This window comes from Lissotriton vulgaris, chromosome 11 (genome assembly GCF_964263255.1).
Source record: "Lissotriton vulgaris chromosome 11, aLisVul1.2, whole genome shotgun sequence".
NCBI classification, from domain to species: domain Eukaryota; kingdom Metazoa; phylum Chordata; class Amphibia; order Caudata; family Salamandridae; genus Lissotriton; species Lissotriton vulgaris.
In genome coordinates, this window is record NC_141699.1 from 358,643,805 (window position 1) to 358,660,671 (window position 16,867).

The 16,867-nt window shown below is 43.8% G+C and overlaps 1 protein-coding gene across 1 annotated transcript in view; it reads right to left on the bottom strand.

Moving 5' to 3' along the window:
- TMEM127 (transmembrane protein 127) overlaps window positions 1–16,867 on the bottom strand; it is a 37,888-nt gene that overhangs the window by 20,399 nt on the left and 622 nt on the right. The gene's annotated exons all lie outside the window — the stretch shown is intronic.

Here is a 16,867-nt window from a genome sequence, read left to right on the forward strand (position 1 = left end):
ACATTTTTTTTTTAATTTTTCCTTCTCCCTCCCGATTTCCTTACATCTTTTCTTGAGGTGTTTACTCTCTGTGTTTATAATTTTAGACACCCATCTCGCTTTGTTGTAGAATATAAAAAACCTTCAATCACACAATGTTTGCTAATTCTCTTCTAACTGCATGCCCACTGACCCAAGGTCCCAAGTCACGACAGGCGGCTCAGGACCCCCTTCTCTGACTGGTGCAGTATTAGTTGCGTCTCTGGGCAGGAAGCGTCTTGGTGGGCGTGTTGTAGGGGCTGTGGTTCAAAGGTCACATACACCACCGAATCAAACGTGTCAACATTTGCCCTCTTGTCTCGTGGGCGTGAGTGAGCGCTCTCTGCCTCGTACCCAGTGGAGAGCAGTGTGGTCCTAACCTTAGAGTGACTTGTTAAAAGCGACGTATGTCACCCAGAAGGCTTCTTGGTGCTGGGATATCGCTGCCAAGAGACAGCATGGTTAAACACATGCAGAATGCTCCCGATTACTACTGTGGATAGACTCAGCTGAGAGACCAGAGGTTGAATGATCATGGCGTGTAAAACAAACCGCAGAAAGGCCGTTCATGGGAGGGCCACACTCTTCCTTGTCTTTTTTCTGCTTGTCTACAATCCCAACGTGTTGCATACCTAAATACTTATAAGGTCCCAAAGGCGCGACCTATTGGCTATGCCAATGCTTGTTTAAAATCGCCAAATAGCACCACTGGGTTTGGGCTCCCAACAGTAAGGCCAAGCCACTGACCAATATAAAACTAAACAATTGCCAATACTGTTACCTTAAATCCTTCTCTTTTCCCCACAGCACATAGAGTTAAACACAATATAGGTGCAAGACTACTAGTGCAGTCTGAATTAATCTCTTTGTTTATTTTTAAATCCATTTGTTGGTTAAATTTCCCCAAATTTACATTTTCAACATCTACATCACAAATACAACAAGCATTAGAAATGCAATAGGTCTCGCAGCATTAGAGTTAGTGCTTTTAGAATTGTTTATGGGTTTTTTTGTAAATCTTTAGCATGAGGTTGAGGGTGAGTGAGGGTGAGTGAGGGTGAGGGGTTGAGGGTGAGTGAGGGTGAGGCTGAGGGGTTGAGGGTGAGGGTGAGTGAGGGTGAGGCTGAGGGGTTGAGGGTGAGGGTGAGTGAGGGTGAGTGAGGGGTTGAGGGTGAGGGGTTGAGGGTGAGTGAGGGTGAGGGTGAGTGAGGGTGAGGGGTTGAGGGTGAGGGGTTGAGGGTGAGGGGTTGAGGGTGAGGGGTTGAGGGTGAGGGGTTGAGGTGTAGTGTAGTTCCTAGTTTCCCACTAGGCCCTGCGCATTGGAATAACATAAACAGTAGTATCGACGTGGAACTGGCTATATTCCAGGCCTCCACTGACTATGCTAAACTTAATTGGGTTGTGTTACCAACTAGCTCAGAGGTCACTGGAAACTTTCTTCTCTGCATAGGAAGTGATCAGCTTCCTTGGCACAGACAAGAAGGGATTCAGCTTTCCAACAACCGTGCAACATGACAACTTTGCTCCTCAGATCAAGAGTCGATCTCTAGGGTCGTGTGAAACAATAGACATAGATTTCACTCAGTCAGTCTAGTGCAGTTTACTTTCACAGATGTAGAGAATAGAGAGACGGGCGTGTATCAATAAAGGTTAACATTTATTGAACAGTCTTTCTTCTCGTACAAGAGAAATGTATTGCCACAATTGCAATAACTGTTATTATAAAAAGTACGTACAGTAAGATAAGAATAGCGAAATAGAACTGTAAAAGCATTGATATGGTTTCTTAGCCATACAATGGTTTAAAAGTAATAAAACATTTATACAGTCATATATACATTAGGCTAACATACTCAACTGGTGCTTCTAACTAAGCCTACCCCAGTGTGCCTGACCTAGGCCTAACACGTGAGAAGGGGGAGTAAGTAAGTAGCTTAAGTTAAGTTGGTTTTGCCAAGGTTTGTTTCAAGAATTCTCTTCTAAGGGTTTAGTCAACACCATACCTCTGAATAGAATGATGGAGGATTGGTATCTCCTTCAGGGGTCTCTCTCGATATCCCAGTCACCCGCGAGGGTAAACCGGAAGCGCCGGGACTGGATTTCTCTGCACGAGAAAGGCAGCGGCTTCTCTCAGCGCGTCTGGAGGAAGGAGGGGTGACAGCGTCCGCGGGCAGCTGGGCTGGATGTCTTCGCAGAGGACGGCTGCACGGCTCCTCAAGCGTACTGCACCATAGGTCGCGCTGTAGCGGCGATAATGGTAATCAGTAGCTTCACCACCACAGGATAGCAGGCTGCAGCGACAGAGTGCTCAACAGCAGTTAGCTTCGCTCTCACAGCTCACAGCTTCGCTCACAGCTTCGCATTGCTTAAGGCAACGTTGGTAATATTTATACCTGACAGGTGCCGGGTTTGACGCAAGTTTGCTGGACATAAGACGTCAATTAAAGATGTCACTAGGAAGTGGCAGCTATCAGTTGCTCATTAGAGTTCTATTACTAATCAAAACATAGCAAGCGGGGATTTCCAGGTTTGCTAAGTTTTTATCTTGTTGAAGAACTCGGAGTGTTATCTAGGAATATCAGATAGTGACTGCTGCTCTGTCATTGCACTAATTGGTCGCAAAGGAAGTAGCAGAGAGTCATGCTGGAATGTGGCTCTGTGGCTCTGCTCGTGTGAGGCCAGAGATGACTTTACAGAAAATCGTACTTGAACGGTTATGCCAATATAGGGAATAAAGGGCTTTATAGCCGAATAGGGGCATAAGGTCACAGTATCGATCAGGAACCTAGATAAGCACATGACACCCACTCCACGAATTCATGTCCATCAAAATTACTAAAACTAAGCAATTAGATGTATGTGTAACATTGCCCACCCCAAAATACATAAATGCATTCGAAATAGGCGTACTTGTAATACATGGAATTTAGGTACTGTACGTAGTTTTAAAAGCATAGTAATCATTCAAAAAATTATTGCATATGAAATCAATGAACGATTATGCATGAAGAATTACACATGAAGTATCTCTGACAGAAGAAATGCGAGATAAATCATCACATAAAAATGCATTGTAATAACATGTGTGCTAGAGGCTGGTGTTATATTGTTATGTCTCTAGATGTGTTTTTTAGAAATAGAAGTGTGAAGCTTCTGTTCTCTAAGAATAGTTTTTACGTTAAGCAAAGAATTGTTCGTGCCAAAAGAAAAGGGTCAATATTTGAAAAATTGTCCACTTCAAAGAAAAAATATGTTACCAAAGCTCCTGGCAGTTTTATGTTGATCAAAACTGAAGGCCGAATTCAGAGTTCATGGGAACGCTGTGTGTCGGAAAGCTTCTCAAAAGTTATTGTTTCTCTGTGGGTGAGAACATCGTATCAGACAGGCTCGCAAAGAATTGGTCTACAAAATCTTGGCAGGTGTGAGAATGATTGCTGTCATCGAAGGCAGGATCAGCAATGCTCACAGAACGTTGTACCTGGATGATGTTGCTTTTGTCACTCGCTCCACTGTTACCACTTGGCTGTAGTACAGGAGTCTCCACGAATGCCGTCATCAGGATTGGTAGCCGCTGGGGACAACACAATGCGTGAGCCGTTATTGGACTTAGCAAAGTATCGACGTCCATTGGTACTGCTGATGGAAGTGAAAGACAGATGTCCAACACGCATTCCTCGCCGCAAAGCATACACCGTAGCACAGGTAAAATGCAATTTTGCCATATTGGTCTGAATGAAAGGAACCAGGTCATGTTTAGATCTCTCAGCCTGGCCAATCCGAGGACGTTAGTTATCCTGTCCCTGTAGCGCATTGCTAAGATTGTCTCTTCCATTCCCATGGGAGCTATGTCTGAGCCGAGGTTTGCCATAACGTAGCAGGATGGTCAAAAATAGAATCCCTGCGATGAGTCCAAAAAATAGTGGAATACCACCAAAGATGGAGTGCACAAAATTAGGAAAGATTCCCAAAATTGCCTGGAAGGGTGTTAGCAGTCCCGTAAAGACTGTCTTAAATATGCCTGGGATGCTCGTAGCACTAGACATGTTAAGGAGTTGCTCAAGCATTTGTACGAAATGCACGGGGCAATTTGTTGATAAAAGTTCATGGACCTCAGTAGCCGTCCTTGCGACTAGAAGATCATACGTCTCTTTAGATGACGTTATAGGCACTGTTGTCTGTAAAAGCACAGATTTCATTTTGCTTAATGTATCAATTCGTATAGAATAGAGATTCAGACGAGGCCAGAGGGGAGTCACTGTGTCTGGAGGCCCGCTCGGAAACAATGCTTGCATACAACATTTGACCATGGACGTAACTTCTACTAGATAACTTAGTCCGGGCGCGAGGCCACAGCACCTGTGATCCGTTCTTAGAATGTAACTCCCGTTTGCGAGTTGCATAAAGAAGGGCTCTATCTGAGTTGCAGGTGTGACTAGCTGGTGGCATGAAAGGTTGTTTGAATTGCCATCACATGCTCCGTGTAAATTAATACCCTGACACAAAAGTATACCGCTTAGTGAATGTTTACAGTTGTCACCACTAAGAAATACATTTTTGTCGCTGTCACTATAGCAAGAATGAGTGTATGGTAATTTCCATTCGGATTTAACATACCCCTTACCCAATTGTTCATATTGGCCAGCAGGTATGTATTCAAGGCACTTTTTAAAGCGGAAAGTTGTTATCGGAATAGTGATAACCCCGTGTATTATCCATTCAATGACAGGGCTCTCTGACATTGTCAATGGTAATCTCTCGAGTTTCTCGATGCTCAAGATTGTATAGTCTGCTCCTTTCTGTGCCAAACTGATCTGTTTATCAGTAAGGTTAAAAATGGAAAATAATGACGTTGTGTTTATCAAACGCCAAGGCACATAGCCTGAACGAAGATTTTGCAGCGTCCAGCCTAGTTCTATAATAGAGCGTAGTTGAGACTGGCCATGTTGTAACATTAGCAAATCTCTGTCTATCACATCAAAGGCAGATGATACAATATTGTCCAAAGAATATATTCTGGAAGACAGAGTCATTAACCCATTGTCTACTACAGAAAGTGATTTTTCCAAATTAATACGATCAATTTCTCGTATCTTTTCAGCAGTTTCAATTTGCTTTACTTTCCAAGCCTCGTTGTAAGCAGCATAGATGCTGGTCGCTATGAAACGCTTTTGACGCTGTTTGCGTGGTCCAAGAATGAAATCGCGCAAATCAGCACCATCTTTTAATAAAGACAAGTGTTGCTTAATTTCAGCCAGTGTGGATGTAGTTAGCCATTCTAGGCAGAGTTTGCCTACACTGTATGTTGTTATTATTCCTGGATGTTGTCTCTGGGAATATCTTGAGTCTAATCTGGTCATTTTTAAACCCTGTGTTTTATTCAGGAATCGATCTTGACAGCTATTTGTGTCTGTAGGCCAGATTAACCACTTTTTCCAATCAGGATGTGTTCTGTTGAAATGTAAAATGTGTGACACGTCTAACTCATTATCAGCTGTTGCATTTTCAGTTATTGGCTTTGGTATAGACGGTGTTTTCAGGTCTTTGTTTTTGGCTAGGCCAAGACAAGATGTTTGGTGTACAGTGTCATTTAAAAATAACATTTGTTCTGGTATCATGCAGGTTCTAAACAGTGCTTCTATGCCTTGCACCTGCCAATCTTTTGTACCCCAAATTGATTTCGTTTCAATATTATGTTTCCAATAATCAAAACCAAATGTCATCATTTTGTCATAAAATGCTTCTGAATATATCAATTTTGAATTTGTCAGCATTGTTTTCATTCCTGTTTTATCTAACAGTTTATAATAAAACGTTTCTGCATCACTGGTGTTAAACCCTGAGAAGTATTTGAATTTCTCAAAAATGCTTTAGAACTGCTTTTAGGTGGTGTACTACAATGTTCCCATTGATTATACATAAAAACATTTCTAGGCTGTGCAGATTTATGCAAGTAATGATCCCCATAGTGGGTGTAACAGAATAACTGCTCATAACTAGATGAACCTTGTAAATAATCATGATCTGTGAATCTAGCTGACATTACTAAATCAGACATCATGTCATTAATACTGTTAAAGTCCCAATCATCAGAGAGTGTACTTGGTGTCAAAAAGTCACTTAAGGAAACCTTTAGTTGATGAGGATACTTCAGGATTTCGACCGGACCATAGATCTCATAGTCTGTTTTCTCCCATACTACCCCACCAGGTATTGGAATTGCTGTGACATTTACTGTTGACAGTTCTCTTTTCTTCACATGGGATGATCTGTGTGGTTTCAGGACTAGGTTGATGTTCTGACTTGCTGTGTCCATTGTAATATACTTTCCTTCAATGAATTTTCCCAAACACAGTACCATGATGAGCCAAAGCAGGAGGAAAAATACACCTAGACCGAACCAGAACTCTAGCCAAGGGGAAATGAGGTAGATTTCCTTCAGTTGATGAAAGAGTTCCGTTGCTTTTTCTTTAAAAGACTTTTTTGTTTCTGGCATCACTTCCGGGTCATTTAAATCTTCAGAGAAGTTGTCGAAGTTGATGAAATAACCAGAGGCAGTTCTGTCAATTGATGGGATTGTTCTTTCAATCTGTCTCTCGGTAGCACTTTCTGATGCCACATCATTGTAGACTGGTGTTGTTTCTTGACGAACTGTTTCAATCTGTGTTTCAAGAGGCACGAGTTCCATGGCATTATTGCATAGTCCTTCATTGTGCACTGCAGGCTGATCGAATGTGATGAGTCTTTCAGTTTGAACCTCTTGGATTGTTGCAAGTTTGGGTATTCTGTTGTTTCTTGGGAGTCCACTGGGCCTACTGTTGATTATAGGCCACATGCTTGTGGTTTTACCAGATCGATGGACACGACTCTGTTCTCCTTTTTACCAGCAAGGGGCGGTAGCACAACTGCTCTTGTTCCGGTGACTGCTAAGACAGGTACTGCTTTTCTGTAAGAAGGCCCAAATTCCTTCTTAACCGCGATCTTTTCTCTGACTAGATCCCCAATCTTTGGAATCCAGACAGGCCTTGCTGGGGCTGTTGCGGGTGGTGCCTCGTCAGTGGTATTTGGCTGTTGCTTTAACTTTATGTTGCTTAATGATTTTCTTGTTTCATTCAGTTCCTGTAAAACAGCCAAACGGTCTTTTACTTCAAACTGCTTTGTTTCTTCTTGTACCACTGACATCTGACTATCGAGGTCCTGAACGCGCATTCTTATTCCGAACAATAGTTCGTATGGGCTGAAACCTTTTAGAGAATTTCTTGGCATGTTGTTAAGACTAGTCTGGACACTTATTAAATGTTTGACCCACCCAGCGCCTGAACCTAATACCTTCGCTGTTATAGATTGCTTTATGTCCCGGTTTTTTCTTTCTACCACACTTGTGCGATGGACAAGAATACCGCAACCCAATTCCCATGCTGGCCATGGCCTCCTTATAGGCTCGAGAGCTGAAAGCAGGACCCTGGTCAGAATGGAACGTGGTAATTGCGTATGTGCCGATATGGACTCGCTAATCTTTTATAACCGTTCTAGCGTCAGCCGAGCGCTGGTGGCCTCATTATTTAAGTGTATTTCGTCTTAACTATTAATAGGACGCAGGACGGGGTGTAGGCAGCGTTACGCTCTTTCTGATTGGTAGCCGGTAGCAAGGTTCGCCACTGCGATCCCTATTGCAGTTTTCACAGTTGTTTGCATATATTTGGTGTTCCACATTCATTCCCGGCCACCAGAATACTGATTGTAATTCAGTCAGTGATTCCTTGATCTTTCTGTGCCTAAGACCCAAACCCATATGTGCGTCTGCTATTAAAAATATTCTCCTGTTCGTGTTTGGAATTACTCTATCCCCCACTCCAGGGATTCGAGCAAAAGGAACGGAGTTTGCATCGATTATGTATGCATAATTGAGTGGATAGTTTACGGGTAGTGCTGCACAGTCGCCTTTTACGGTCGTTTTTACTGCTAGCATAGTTTCCCCGTCTATATACTTATCTGTACGCTTTTTTGTGGCTACGGAAGCCGGGTTAGTTGCTTCCGCGGTGGCTGTATTAGCCAATGAATTCCCTGCAACGTGAACGCCATCACGTTGAAGACTCTGTGCGTGAATCACGTGAGTCTTTTGTAGTTCTTTGTGTAAAAGAGCTACTTGTTCCCAAAGCAATTTATGCTTTATTGTGGCACCTGTGTCATCTTTGTAGTCGTTTTCGATCCAACTCTGCAGTTTGTTGTTGTAAGAATTGACGCAAAAATGAGAATCGCACACGATAAGTGTGGGGAATTCGCGTTCTGCATTTTCGAGCGCCATCTTTAAAGATCTGATTTCAGTTCTCTGAACCGAACAATTTCTTACAGATTCAGTTTTTGTTACTTTCGGTCTGAATTTACCGCACAGCCAACGACCTTTAATAATCGCACATGCTGCATTGTAGGATTTACTCTCTACGTTGAAATGCTGTACAAAGCTATCTGTATAGATTATACATGCGTATTGTGGGAGAGGCAGGATTTCGATTGGCAGAGGATATTCTTCTTCATATTCTAAATCATTCAGTTCTTTGTATTGCGGGGCGAAATAGTATTTCACATCTTCCGCTCCTAGAGAATCTATGCACTGTATCCATTTCGGATCCAGTGACACTGTAGGCAGGTTTACTGGGCTGAATAGCGCTTCGAAGGCGGATTCCGCTGTAAGGATATTAATCCTTTTGCCGTGTGCTAGTTCTCTTTCATTTGCTAATGCGATTTGCACTGCGTTCACAGTTCTTTCTGTGTGACTGAATGTTTTTTCTGCTTGTGTGTACAAGTGAGATTTAATTGTAATTGGTACCTTTTCTCCCTCATTAGAGGTTAGGTACGTGAATCCGCATCTTCCTGGGATGACTCGGATTACAAGATCGATCGTGTTGTCACGTGTATCTAATTTTGTTTTTGCTAACATGTCTGTTTGCAGTGATCTCAAAATTTCTGTGTGTTTTTGAGTCCAATTGATTTGTTTTAAATCAGGTTTAATTAGTTCGTAGAGAGGTTTAACCCTCTCTGCGTAATTTAGAATGTAAGTTCTTCCGAAATTCAGAAAACCTAGTATGGATTGTAAATTCTTCAGCGTTTTTGGAGCTTGGAGTACAGCGCACTTCTCTAAGAAGTTGTCCGCTAGGCTTTTCCCTTCACTTGATAATTCGTACCCTAAGAATAGTACTGTCAGATGGGCAATTCGGGACTTTTTAAAGTTGAATTTGTAACCCTCTGCTGCGAACCCAAGTATGATGGTGTTCACTCTTTTCAAGTGAGTATCCAAGTCGTCGTCTGTGAGATAAATATCATCTACGTAAGATAATGCTTCATCATCATAGATTTGTAGTAACTCTGTTACCCTGGCTGAGAATAGTCCTGGGCTGTTCTTGAACCCCTGTGGGAGTCGACAGAATTTTTTCTGTGACCCAAATGCGGAGAAAGCGGTCAAGTATCTGCTTTCTGGTGCAATGTTTTGACAAAAGAAACCATTAGAAATGTCTAATGTCGTTTTATATTTTTTCCTAACTATGTTATTCATTAGGGCTGCACTATGCGAGTTTTGTACTGCAAAAGTTTTGCAACATGTATTAAGATGTCTGTAGTCCAAAACTAGACGATATGAATTGTCTGGCTTGGAGACAGGAAACAAAGGATTGTTCATTTGAGAGGTGCATGTTTCAATCACCCCCTGGTACTCAAGTTGATCTAAGATCTCCCTGACCTGTTTTTTAGCTTCTTGCTTTATGGGATACTGCCGTTGGGCAGTTGGTTCACTTTTTAGTTGGATTTTGTGAGGAGGTGAATCCTCATCCCATCCTACATGATTTTTATACAATGCAGGTGCCTGGGCTACAGCCCATTTCCTTGCATATGTATATTTTTTGTGAATCGGTATGTGATTCGAGAAGGCAGGCATAATTACCTCTTCGCCACGAGGGCATTCCCTGACAAACTCCGGGGGCCAATCTTTTTCAGCTAACAGAATATCATAGCCTTTTGAGAGCTTATCCCAAAATAGACCCTTAATTTTCCTAGTCTTATCACCCTCTATACGCAATGTTATTTCGTATATTTTATGGGGCTCGCTAAGTCTGGCGTCGGCAGTTTCAACCTGAATGTATTCATTCGTGTCCACTGTCTCCAGATGACTCATCAAGATCTTGCGTGCTATACTGATCTCTGCTGCACTGTCCAACATTGTCAATGCCCACTCCCCGTTTTTCAACTGTGTCCTCAGTATTCTCGGCATGGTTGATTATTCTAATAGTGGCTACCTTCTTTTTCTGAAATTGAGATTTCTTATTTTGAGCAGGTTCCTTGTCTTTGGACTTGGTGTGCTCTCCTGGGTCTGACCGTCCTCTTCTTTCCGAATTCTGTGGAAGAGATCGAGAGGGACGTGTATCAATACTTTGATATCTATCAGGTCTTTTTATATTATCCCTATTTCTAAGGTTATATCTTTTCTCAGAGGGCTCCCGTTGGGGAGACTGGCGTTCTCGAGTCGGAGTTCTTTCCCTCCGTCGAGGAGACCTTCCTCTGGACTGGAAAACTTTTTCCTTGGGAGTGGATTGTTTATTTCCATCCCAGCTCTTTTTAGGAGTGTTTGAATTATTTTTAATAAATAATTTTTCAGGATTTTCGAGCAGTTGGGGCTTAACTGGTTTTCCACCCAAGCTGTCTCTACCTAATTCTTCATAGCATTTTTCTATGATTTTTGCAAGCTCAACAGGATCTTTTATATCTGTTTCCCTCAACTTCTGGCGAATCGCCACAGATGCTGCTTCTCCCTTTACATTGGCTAATAATATAGCCGTGACCTGCTTGAAGTCTTTCAGTAATTTCATACCTAGATTTAAAGCTGGTTCTGGACCGAATTCATTTTGAATCTGTTTTAGCACGTCTGGTATTACCGCCATAGACGGAACACCGTGTGTTTTTGTGTAAATGGAAGCAAAGACTGTACCCCAAGTGTCACAGTCCTCCACGTGTGGTGCGATTCCCATAGGAAGGCAGATGGTCAAGATTCTGTGTTTCTCAATAGGGGTAGTATCAGGAAATACTGCCTCTATTTGAGTGATTTTCTGGGCTAACCAGAAAGGAATTTGTTCCCGTTTTACGGGTGTTTTACCAAGACATGACTGTATGTTCTGTGGTGTAATTTTATTTGTGTTCCCCTGATGAGGGGTCAGCTGGTGTGAATTAACAGCTGGCTGGACTGTTGCAGTCCGCAGTACATATTGGACTAATTGCCTATGTATTTTTATTAATGTGTTTAGCTGTGCTAACAGCTCTTCTCTAGACATTTTTATAATGTCAGGATGTGGTGTGTAGCTGGCTAGAACCGGCCACGTGGCTCCTGGTCTACCTAGTGGACCGAGCCTGGTTATGTGATCATTGTGTTTTAGGGCGCCATTAAACCAGAGCAGGTGCTCTTGAAATTTAAGTGGAATTTCAATCTCCTCGAAAGGAGCGTACTCTTCCGGAGGTTCCTCTATTTTGTAATAGTGAAACTCTTGTGTTATAGCGTTTACCGCTGGAAAGTTTATCCATGAATAGAATACCTCTGTCTGCCGATACTCGTGAGCCTCTATCACGAAAATTACTGTACCACCTTGAGGTGTCAGTCCATGTTCTATAAGTTTTAAAGTTATAGATCTTCTTAAGTGGACCGGGATGATAATAGCATCCGGGTCTGTGTATTCGGGACCTTGCTGAGTCGCATCTACTGCGGCCCCAGTGGTTCCGTTTTCTCCTGGCATTGTAAAAAATGCAGGTTTGCAGAGTAGGTCTCCAAGGAGACAAAGATTAGATGCACAATATTTTGGAACACTGTATCCTTCAACGTTGAATAAACCAGAGCTTTACATAGGAATCTCTTCCTACTAAGGTCGGGCGGATTTTAACCTTTCACCCACTCCAGACGTCTATTGGAGTATTTAAGGGAGAAAGGGGTGTGAAATATGCACGACTGAGTTACTCTACAAGTCTTACGTTAGTTTATCGCCTTACCAAACGTTAGGGCGCCATGTAGTGTAGTTCCTAGTTTCCCACTAGGCCCTGCGCATTGGAATAACATAAACAGTAGTATCGACGTGGAACTGGCTATATTCCAGGCCTCCACTGACTATGCTAAACTTAATTGGGTTGTGTTACCAACTAGCTCAGAGGTCACTGGAAACTTTCTTCTCTGCATAGGAAGTGATCAGCTTCCTTGGCACAGACAAGAAGGGATTCAGCTTTCCAACAACCGTGCAACATGACAACTTTGCTCCTCAGATCAAGAGTCGATCTCTAGGGTCGTGTGAAACAATAGACATAGATTTCACTCAGTCAGTCTAGTGCAGTTTACTTTCACAGATGTAGAGAATAGAGAGACGGGCGTGTATCAATAAAGGTTAACATTTATTGAACAGTCTTTCTTCTCGTACAAGAGAAATGTATTGCCACAATTGCAATAACTGTTATTATAAAAAGTACGTACAGTAAGATAAGAATAGCGAAATAGAACTGTAAAAGCATTGATATGGTTTCTTAGCCATACAATGGTTTAAAAGTAATAAAACATTTATACAGTCATATATACATTAGGCTAACATACTCAACTGGTGCTTCTAACTAAGCCTACCCCAGTGTGCCTGACCTAGGCCTAACACGTGAGAAGGGGGAGTAAGTAAGTAGCTTAAGTTAAGTTGGTTTTGCCAAGGTTTGTTTCAAGAATTCTCTTCTAAGGGTTTAGTCAACACCATACCTCTGAATAGAATGATGGAGGATTGGTATCTCCTTCAGGGGTCTCTCTCGATATCCCAGTCACCCGCGAGGGTAAACCGGAAGCGCCGGGACTGGATTTCTCTGCACGAGAAAGGCAGCGGCTTCTCTCAGCGCGTCTGGAGGAAGGAGGGGTGACAGCGTCCGCGGGCAGCTGGGCTGGATGTCTTCGCAGAGGACGGCTGCACGGCTCCTCAAGCGTACTGCACCATAGGTCGCGCTGTAGCGGCGATAATGGTAATCAGTAGCTTCACCACCACAGGATAGCAGGCTGCAGCGACAGAGTGCTCAACAGCAGTTAGCTTCGCTCTCACAGCTCACAGCTTCGCTCACAGCTTCGCATTGCTTAAGGCAACGTTGGTAATATTTATACCTGACAGGTGCCGGGTTTGACGCAAGTTTGCTGGACATAAGACGTCAATTAAAGATGTCACTAGGAAGTGGCAGCTATCAGTTGCTCATTAGAGTTCTATTACTAATCAAAACATAGCAAGCGGGGATTTCCAGGTTTGCTAAGTTTTTATCTTGTTGAAGAACTCGGAGTGTTATCTAGGAATATCAGATAGTGACTGCTGCTCTGTCATTGCACTAATTGGTCGCAAAGGAAGTAGCAGAGAGTCATGCTGGAATGTGGCTCTGTGGCTCTGCTCGTGTGAGGCCAGAGATGACTTTACAGAAAATCGTACTTGAACGGTTATGCCAATATAGGGAATAAAGGGCTTTATAGCCGAATAGGGGCATAAGGTCACAGTATCGATCAGGAACCTAGATAAGCACATGACAGAGGGTGAGGGGTTGAGGGTGAGGGGTTGAGGGTGAGGGGTTGAGGGTGAGGGGTTGAGGGTGAGGGGTTGAGGGTGAGGGGTTGAGGGTGAGTGAGGGTGAGTGAGGGGGAGGGGTTGAGGGTGAGGTGTTGAGGGTGGGTGAGGGTGGGTGAGGGGTTTTGGGTGAGTGAGGGGGAGTAGTTGAGGCTGAGTGAGGGTGAGTCAGAGTGAGGGTGAGTGAGGGGTTGAAGGTGAGGGGTTGAGGGTGAGTGAGGGTGAGGGGTTGAGGGTGAGTGAGGGTGAGGGGTTGAGGGTGAGTGAGGATGAGTGAGAGTGAGGGTGAGTGAGGGTGAGTGAGGGGGAGTAGTTGAGGCTGAGTGAGGATGAGTGAGAGTGAGGGTGAGTGAGGGGTTGAGGGTGAGGGGTTGAGGGTGAGTGAGGGGTTGAGGGTGAGTGAGGGGTTGAGGGGGAGGGGTCGAGGGGGAGGGGTTGAGGGAGAGTGAGGGGTTGAGGGTGAGTGGGTGAGGGTGAGTGAGTGAGGGTGAGGGGTTGAGGGTGAGGGGTTGAGGGTGAGGGGTTGAGGGTGAGGGGTTGAGGGTGAGGGGTTGAGGGTGAGGGGTTGAGGGTGAGGGGTTGAGGGTGAGGGGTTGAGGGTGAGGGTGAGTGAGGGTGAGGGGTTGAGGGTGAGTGAGGGGTTGAGGGTGAGGGGTTGAGGGTGAGTGAGGTTTTGGTTCCCCAGTCCTGCCCTGACAATCAACACTTTACTTTGGGACAGAAGATCTGTTCGAAGTCTCCTCTGGGTGGGGTGATGAACAGCTGCTTGGCTACACAAAAACACACCCGAAAGAAGCAGTATTCAAATATTCCTGGAATTTCGCGATTCTGTAGCAAATACCAGGATAAATAAAACTGCCAAAATGCCAACATTTCCCAGAGAACCTCCTGATTACAGCAAAATGTAACTTTGTATTATGTGGGTAGACTTCAAAAGCCACACAAATTAAAAGAGCAGACTAACTTGCACAACAGCCGGTAACAGCATTTCACCCGAGCTTACATGCGTGAAGAGATATTTACAAACAAGGAGGCAGATCAAGAAAGAAGAGAAACACCCGACCTCTTCAAAAGAGCTGGACAAAGCAGAACTGATGGAACATAAAGAAATTACTGTGGAAATAGTAAAAGGCGCTTTAGGCGGAGATGTGCAAATTACAACGTTAAAATTATCAGAACTTGACCTCGTGTGAGTGTGTACCACGACAATCTGAGTAGGTCCAAAAATGTTTCTCCTACTAGGAAAATTCAGAAATTAGGATTTTGTCTACGATTAGCAAACTTTTTTTAATTTCTCAGAGTCCCATTGGCTACAGACAAAAATGTCCGAAAAATCAATGTTTTTCACACACGCCACAAACCAAAATTCTGCTTATGTTCGCTGGTGAACAATCTGTGGGTTTACAGGTAGGGTTAACATGCATCTTAAATTATTTTCTCTTACTCCAGGTGGCAGGAAAAAGTGCTCTTCGTAAGAGCCCCATGGAGGCCCGGTGACAGGTTTCTCCACCAGCACCACCACTGGCACCTCACTCTGCATCGGTCGGTTTTTGGCACCACTGTCCTGTGCATTGTTCAAAAGCTGCAGTTTGGAGCCCCAAGTGTCCACACTAAAATTGTGCTTCCACAACCAGGAAAGCGTTAACTGGGAAAACTAATGATAAAAGGGGACAGTAATAAATCGCAGTACCTTGCAAAACTGCGTCTCGATTCCAGGAAATGTACTAAGCAGCCAAGCGCTTTAGTTAGAGTTCCGAGATAAACCAGGCGCTAGAATCTACCAGTACAAATGCACTTGCAGGGAGGGGAGGAGGCGGCAATGTGGCAGGAGACTTTAGAAACCAACTCAGCCCTGTGCTTTACCTCATAGTAAAGCAAAAAGCAAACAGCAAAAAATGCGTGAGCAAACGCAGTTCAACCTCAAATCCGAACAAGAAAGGGTGGAGGGGGCAGGGGAGGAGGGGTCCGGGGAGGAGGGAAGGGCCAGAGGGACTTGATGGGAGTGGTGGGGAGGAGGGGGAGGGTATAGAGAGAGAGAGGAGGAGAGACAGGACAGGGGGAAGCAGCAGAGACACGGCGGGTAAAATAAACAAATAACACGGCGGGCAGGGGAGGGGGCGGAGAGGGGAGAGGAGAAATGCGACACGGAGGGAAGGGGAGGGGGCGGAGCGGGGAGGGGGCGGAGAGGTGCGACACGGCGTTAGACGGAAGGAAGAGAGGGGAGGGGGAGGAGAAAGAGAAATGCGACACGGCGGGAGGGGGCGGAGCGGGGGAGAGGGTGTGTGTGTGTTGTTAGGAGACGGACGTGCACGCGCTTTTAAGGTCAATGCGCATGCGCATAAGCTCAATGCGCATTGACCTTAAAAGTCACGGGCACTGCAAGGAATCGCCACGATTCCTTGCAGTGTGGATAAAGAGTGGATAACTCGCAATAGTCTCGCTTGCTCGATGCGCATGCGCATCGACAGGCGAGACCTAAAAATTCTTACTTTTAGTAAAACATTCAACTCTACATATTCATAATAATTACATACTCACAGTCACTCAACCTATCCGACATTCAACCACTTCACACTCACAGCCACAACCAGTTATTTACAGTTCAATACTAATTAAAATATTGTACAACAACCATATACAATAAGTTTGTCTAATCTTATAAATTTGGAGCAATATTTTTGATTTGAAGATCTTATGGCTCAACAAACAATGGTCTACGGGTTTAAAAATAAAAAATAAACAGATTAATTTAGACTGAACTAGAAGTCTTTGCACCTACATTGTGTTTAACTCTAATGTGCTGTGGGGAAAAGAGAAGGATTTAAGGTAACAGTATTGGCAATAGTTTAGTTTTATATTGTGTTTAAAATCGCAACATCCCCTTATAGTCAAATGACACGCTCTTAGCCAATCACTATTTTGCACGTAGTCCTGTGACCCCTTCCCTTCTCAGCATACTGGTAGAATTTAAAAATCAATCTAAAAAGGAGCTAGTGTGTGTTAAAAAAAAAATCACCTGTTATTACTCGGGGCACCTACTTTAACAATTTGATCTTGGACAAATCATGCGGTCCCTGTGCTTATACACTAATCTGTCGATGTGTGCATCTTTCAAAATGATTCAAGGAAGAAAAAAACAGGGATGTTTGATCGCACCTGAACGTATTCTTTTCTCCAAGGATGAATTTACTCCGTGGACTTAATTTTACAAGACATCAGCCACCCCCTAATCACCCCCCTCCCTGTGCGGCATCTAC